This window comes from Oncorhynchus kisutch, linkage group LG1 (genome assembly GCF_002021735.2).
Source record: "Oncorhynchus kisutch isolate 150728-3 linkage group LG1, Okis_V2, whole genome shotgun sequence".
Lineage (NCBI taxonomy): Eukaryota > Metazoa > Chordata > Actinopteri > Salmoniformes > Salmonidae > Oncorhynchus > Oncorhynchus kisutch.
The window spans coordinates 35,200,141-35,207,033 of NC_034174.2; positions in this window are offsets into that span (position 1 = coordinate 35,200,141).

Sequence of the window (6,893 nt, forward strand, 5' to 3'; positions counted from 1 at the left end):
TAACTGTAGCTTGTGGCATTGCCCGGGACAGCTATTGGCTGGCTCACACAGAGCAGTCTGGTCTGTTCCCTGACTCAGTCTTACTCACCCAGTTAGCCTCCGTTCACATGATCATGTGACCCACTGACAGTTCATACACAGACACTAGGGGGAAACCCAATATATTTCCTCAGTAGGGTGGTTTTCCTAGGACCAGGGATGGTTTCTGAGACAACTGGGCATAGGAGTGTTTGGCAGCCTGGTGTGATTATATCTGAAAACAGGCCTGTGGCTATTGTGTGCCCTGTGTACTGGGTACTGTATTGTACTGTGCTGTGCAGTGTGGCATGTGAGGGGTTGAGGCTGGCTGGGCCTGGCAGGCCAGTGTTGACCTCGCAATTAGATTAGCCCACAGAAATCATTAACGCAAATCTATTTTCAAATAATGTCATCAGATGAAATCAATAAGAGTGCATCATTAGATCTGAGCAGGACCACATTAACCACCCCGTGACTGACTAGTCATGGATAGCCTGGGTCACTTCATATAACTGTGTTATCTCCATTACATTGATTGGTTTAAGTACTTGTAAATGCCCACTATTGTGTATTGAGTGGACTCATAGATAGGCCACTGGGCTGTGAATGCAGTGGGATTTGTTTATTAGTACTCTTAGGTGAGGTGTTTCATGAAACATGACATCTCTCTTATTGTCTTGTGTCACCAAACCTGTTTCACTTTTGCTTCGATTGACTTCACACTGTCGATCAACGGCAACTGGCAACTTAGTTAGAAAACGTTAGGACCTGAAATTCAGGTCATGAGTACTCTTTTGTTTAGTTTTTCTACACAGAGGCTAGTGGCATTTAGCTTGATACTGTATCTGTGTATTGCTGCGATAAACAACAAGAAAATCTAAACTCATAATCAACAAAAGTAATGAATTGTGGTTATTTTGCTTGTTGAAACTACTCAGTATACTGTAGGTTAGTCACATGTATATCGCGCTATAGTATTGATTTCTGGGATAGTGTGTATGAACTGTGTGTGTGTGAGTTTAATATTTGACTCTATCAGTAGCGCTAGGCTAGTCACTTAGTCATGTGGTCTCCATTACAAGCTGACATCTCTGTTTAAATCAACAGTGGTCCAGGTGCAGGAGAGTGGGGTCTCGCCATCTGTCTCTGAGTTGGCTCTATGAACACACGGGCCAGGCCGTCAGCAAACCGCTCTCTGATTAGCAGCCTTTTCTATGATTTCACCCTAATGATGCTCTGTGGTGTACAAAACATTAGGAACACCTGCTCTTTCCATGACATAGACTGACCAGGTGAATCCAGGTGAAAGCTATGATCCCTTATTGATGTCAGCTGTTAAATTCACTTCAATCAGTGTAGATGAAGGGGGTGGGCGGGCAGGTTAAAGAAGGATTTTTAAGCCTTGAGACTATTGAGACATGTATTGTGTGTGTGAGGGTGAATGGGCAAGACAAAATATTGAAGTGCCTTTGAATGGGGTAGGGTAGTAGGTCCCAGGCTTTGAGTGTGTCAAGATCTGCAACTCTGCTGGGTTTTTCACGCTCAACATTTTCCTGTGTGTATCAAGAATTGTCCACCACCCAAAGGACATCCAGCCAACTTGACACAACTGTGGGAAAAATTGGAGTCAACATGGGTCACCATCCCTGTGGAACGCTTTCAACACCTTGTAGAGTCCATACCCTGGTGAATTTAGGCTGTTCCGAGGGCAAAAGGGAGGTGCAACTTAATATTACAAAGGTGTTCCTAATGTTTTGTACACTCAGTGCATAACGGTAGCTACTGTATAGTGCAGAAACTTCTTTCAGTGAGAAGTAATTGGTAGCTTGATAAACTATATTTTCAGAGTAGCTTCCCTATCACTGCTCATAATCAGTGATCACGAAGTTAGCCTGATAGGATTCTACTTTAACTTGAATCATCTGGTCCAGCAAATGATAATTTGACCTTTGAAATAACACTTTTCTTATTTTTTACATAAGGCTTGCCGTGTTATAACACACTAACAGTGGACAGGCTGCCCTATATAACCCTGCACCAACCACGATCAAATTCACAAGCACAAGGTCTGCGTGAAACCAAATGATACATCAATGCAAAGGGCAGTGTGATAGCCTTGTGATGAGTTATGTAAACCTTCTGTTCAATAGGATATCTTTGTCATGCCATCTGTTTGGAAAGAGGAAACAATCACCTCTTTTACTGTTTTAAAGGCAGTACAACCAGTAGGCCTACCAAAGATGGTGGATAAATTAAGATGAACGACTAAAGCCATTTTAATTGACATCTACTCAGCTCTGCTCTATATCAAGGCAGGAGGTCATTTAACAGATTCTTCCCTCATATAGCAAACTGTGCTCTAACACTAACAGACCAAGGGTAAAACACTAGCCAGTCACACAAGAGTACATCGACATTAGAAAAGTATAGAGTGATGAATATGCTCTGATCAGCAGTCTGAGAAGCAACCATACATTTGCCAGGAACAAAGCGAATCATTTTCACAATTTAGGTTATATTGTAACTCCATTCACTTCAACTGTTTCAGCTAAAGAGGCTTCACAGTTTGAAGGGATGATGAAATGCTGTAGGAAGTCAGAATGTCATAGAGAACAGAGCAGGAGGAAGTGGGTCAGTGAGAGCACATTGAGTACATTGAGACCACACAGTGCCTGTCCCTTGCCTGTCACCTCAACACAACGTGTCTGGGTCTGAAAAAATGGCCCCTTTGTTGGAGACTGGAGACTGTGGCGAGGGTCTTCTCTCTGGAGTCATGGTGGGGAAAAGTGACACGGCCATGCTATGGTACAAGAACAGAAAAACTACTTATCAAGGTCACTGTTCTGACTTCAGCTTCCTGCTTGCCAGAATGACCCATTGTGTGGCTTGGGGTAGGCCAACGTCATCGTTGCAGTTTACCCACATTTTTCTACCAGCCTGTTCCAAGACCTATACAGTCAATGGGTACATCATTTGTATTTAGTCCACTCCTCTGACTAACGTTGTCAGGCCATACATGAGAACGACAGACCGGTTGGTGAAACTTTAAGCACTACAGATCTGGGACCAGGCCATACATGAGAACGACAGACCGGTTGGTGAAACTTTAAGCACTACAGATCTGGGACCAGGCTGTGATTTCCTTCTCTCACATCCTTGTGGTGTTTCACCATCATGCAGCCTTCCTTTCTCAGCTCAAACATCCTCCACTCCACTCCTTTCCACTCCTCTCTCTGACCATGAAGCAGACGTTGCTCCGCTCCCCCTCAGTCCCCCAGTAAAGACATTTCCTGTGTGTCAAAACATGTGTAGGTTATTGCTCTCCCTCTCACCCTTTTACATTCTAATCACATGAGCCCATTTTAGCCAGACATGTTAGTTTACAGATTACGGTCTGGACTGTGCAGTCTCTGTGTTCCAGAGTAGCCTGTGGGCAGGTCAGCAGGCCTTCTGCTCTGCTTTCACTAGTCTGAGAGTGAATGGCTGTATTAGTCGCCACAGGGGTAAGGGCTCTACATGTATCATGAGTCACATGCCACACTTACGCTAAGATGTTGTGTTGAATGGGACACAGATTCTCAATGGATGGTATAGCGGCACATGGTTGTTAGTGATGCTTTAAATGTTGTGATTGGAGAGGGAATGTTTGAAGTGATACAGTATGGATGCTGAAATAGGCCCTGGTGTGTATAAAGACATGAGAACTAGGCAGAGGAGGCTGGTTTATTGATTGTACCCCTCAGTGTCTGTGTGTTTTGGAGAGAGAATGTATGTGAGGATTCTGGTGACTGTTTGTGTGTCTGGGAGAGTGTGAGTATTTGTCTCTCTCTAAACAGAATGTCCTACAGTTTGGGCCTTCCCTGTTTGAGCACACACACAGAGCTGTAGGCTTCTGAATGGGTTCTGTATGGAATGAATACTTAGTGACACACGGACAATAGCTTCTTTTTGCAGCAGGGGCATAGAGGAATGCATGGATCTCCTCTCTATATGTGTTCATTCCACAACTTCCCATGCTTGGGTTGAGGAGGTCTCTGTGTGACTCTAAATATGTTACCTCGGTTGGGCACTGTACAAAATGTACTGTATTCCTACATGTGATTTCTCACTGTATGCAAAGGTTCTTTGGCTTTGATACCACATACCACCTTTGCAAACAAAAATAGACTACACAATGATGCGATATGTTCTGCATGTGTTATTGTTTCTAACAATTGTCTATTAATGCATGACAGTCTTACTCAAGTGTGTTTTCTTAGACAAACAGGGATACCCGGGGTCGTTTTTATGGGAGTTTACAAACAAGAAACAAAAAAAAAGGCCAATAATTGTCTCCAGAGAAGTAAATGTTTTTTTCCGTTCCCCTTTATGGTGGTGTTTTTCTATTTTTCCAGTGCTTGGAGGGGAGACATCATGGTTGTGGCTGGCTGCGGCCGTGCTCTAGTCTCAGAACGTGACTGCTGTGGTTTCTGGAGAGGTGAGGCCCACATCTGTGCCACTGAGCCAGGGGAAAATGGGTTAACTGGAGCACAACACAAAGACTCAGACAGGCCCTGTAATAAAACACACACACACACACCAGACCTAGGTTCAAATACATGTGTATTTTCTACAGAATCTGTGGAATAAATACACCTCTGATCAGTGATGTAGTGGTGGAGAAAAACAGATAAGGGTAAACTCTGATTGTCGGTATCGCTGAAAAAAGTAACTCTTCCTATACTTTCAATACATTTTTCTGCAAAAAATTGGTAAACTGTTGACCCCCCCCAAAAAAACACGGGTAACTGCATTTACTTGTGTTTTTCTTCCACTACACCACTGGTATCACAACTCAGGATATGACCCAGATGCAGACTCAGAAGGCGGAATAGTACAGTTCTCAGATCATTTATTATAAACACGGGGAAAAGGGCAGATCGAGGACAGGCAGAGGTTTGTAGTCAGGTCAGAGTCAGGCAGGTACAGGACGGCAGGCAGGCTTGGGGTCAGGGAAGGCAGAGATTCATAATCAGGTCAGAGTCAGGCAGGTACAGGAACGGCAGGCAGGCTCGAGGTCTGGGCAGGCAGACTGATCAGAACTTGGAAAAATAGGAAACAAACACTTGAGAAACAGGAAAACGGAAAGCACGCTGGTAGGACCTGACAAGACACGACGAACTGGCAACAGACAAACATTGAACACAGGTATAAATGCTCAGGGGATAATGGGGAATATGGGTGATACCTGGAGGAGGATGGAGACAACCACAAAGACAGGTGAAACTGATCAGGGTGTTACAACTGGCCCTGATCACCCACACACACAGTTCACGTTCATAGCAACCACATATAGCATCATCACTTTGCTTGTTGTATAATTCCTTTCTGTATCTACGCGCTCTCCTCCTTTCACCTTTTCCCTTCGCTTGTGCACAACACAAGAGCTGTCTTCATACCATAACCTCTACACAGCCTACATCATTGTCACCATATTAACGTTATAGTCAACAAACTAGAACTAACACATTAGTAATCCCACAATCCAATACATGTGTACAATCACGCAATACAGTGTACAGCAAGCAGTTTAGCAGTTACATCACGGTGGCAATAAATCAATAAAACCAAAAGCTTACCTTAACTTGGCTGAGTTGCTATGTTGGATAGCCTTAGCCAGCTAACTTCCATAAATAGCATTCCTCCCTGTTCGAGTCAGGTTGTGGAGTAGGCTAAATTAGCTGCATTACCTATTTAAGTGAAAGGTAAACTAAGAACAAAAAAATACAAAGAAATATTGCTAGCTTTATTACTCTCTCTCTAGCTCTCTCTCTCTATGCTGCATCTCCTTAATTAAAAAATATATATATTTGTTAAAAACTTTTAGACTATTGTCTTTCTCTCCAGTGGTGTGTATTTATGGAAGCCAGGCTTCTCCCAAAAATGTATCATATTTAAAAAAATAAAAAAGTATAATAATACAAAATAATGTATCTTTCGTCTCTCTGTGTTTCATAAATGTGACCGACCGGATCGATTCGGTATTATGTGGCAACATTTTAAATTGTGTTTTTTACAATGGATAAAATTATAGACTCAGAGGTGGAAAATGTTATATTATACACTACAGTTGAGGAACAATGGGAAAGTAATTCTGCTTCACAAGTTGATAAACTTGTAACTCCACTTTTGAGAAAATGGCCTTTGAAAGTTTTGGAACACCTAGCGGAGAGCTCTTCTTTGTCTACACCCATTCAGCATCGTTCACACCCTCTTGAGCCTTAGCCACACCCATCTCTTTAAGGATTCACATGTGAGGTCATGTGCTATACAGAGTACGGTAGTGTTCTAAGATTTCAAGACCAAAGGCTGGTTTATACTATGTTTATCAACATCGTTGTAGACAGTTGTCGCAGTGACATCATGAACATTCTAAAAGCAACTTTCTAATCAATGTTTTGGTTCATTTCTAGCTTGTTAGCTAGCTAGCTAACGTTAAGTTAGCTGGCTAGCCAGTTCAAATAATTACCATATCATAAAGCTGACAGCGTCTTAACTTTAGCTAATTTGTATTCATTATTACAGTAAAATAAACTCACAACAAGATCATTATTTACAAGTTAATGGTGAGCTAATTAGAGAAACTAGATAATGCTTATGAGTGTGAGAAATTTAAAACAGGGCATTCTACAGGAGAATATTAGAACTTGGACACTGTTTCATTGGCCTAACATTCTATCCTAATTTCACTTTGGTGCAGGTCATGTTGTTCTTCACGTTACTGTCTCTAGTAAACACACACTATATCAAATATAATCAAAGTTTATTTGTCACATGCAAATGATACAGAAGGTGTAAACGGTGCAGTGAAATGGTGGAGTCTTTTGTTTAGAAAT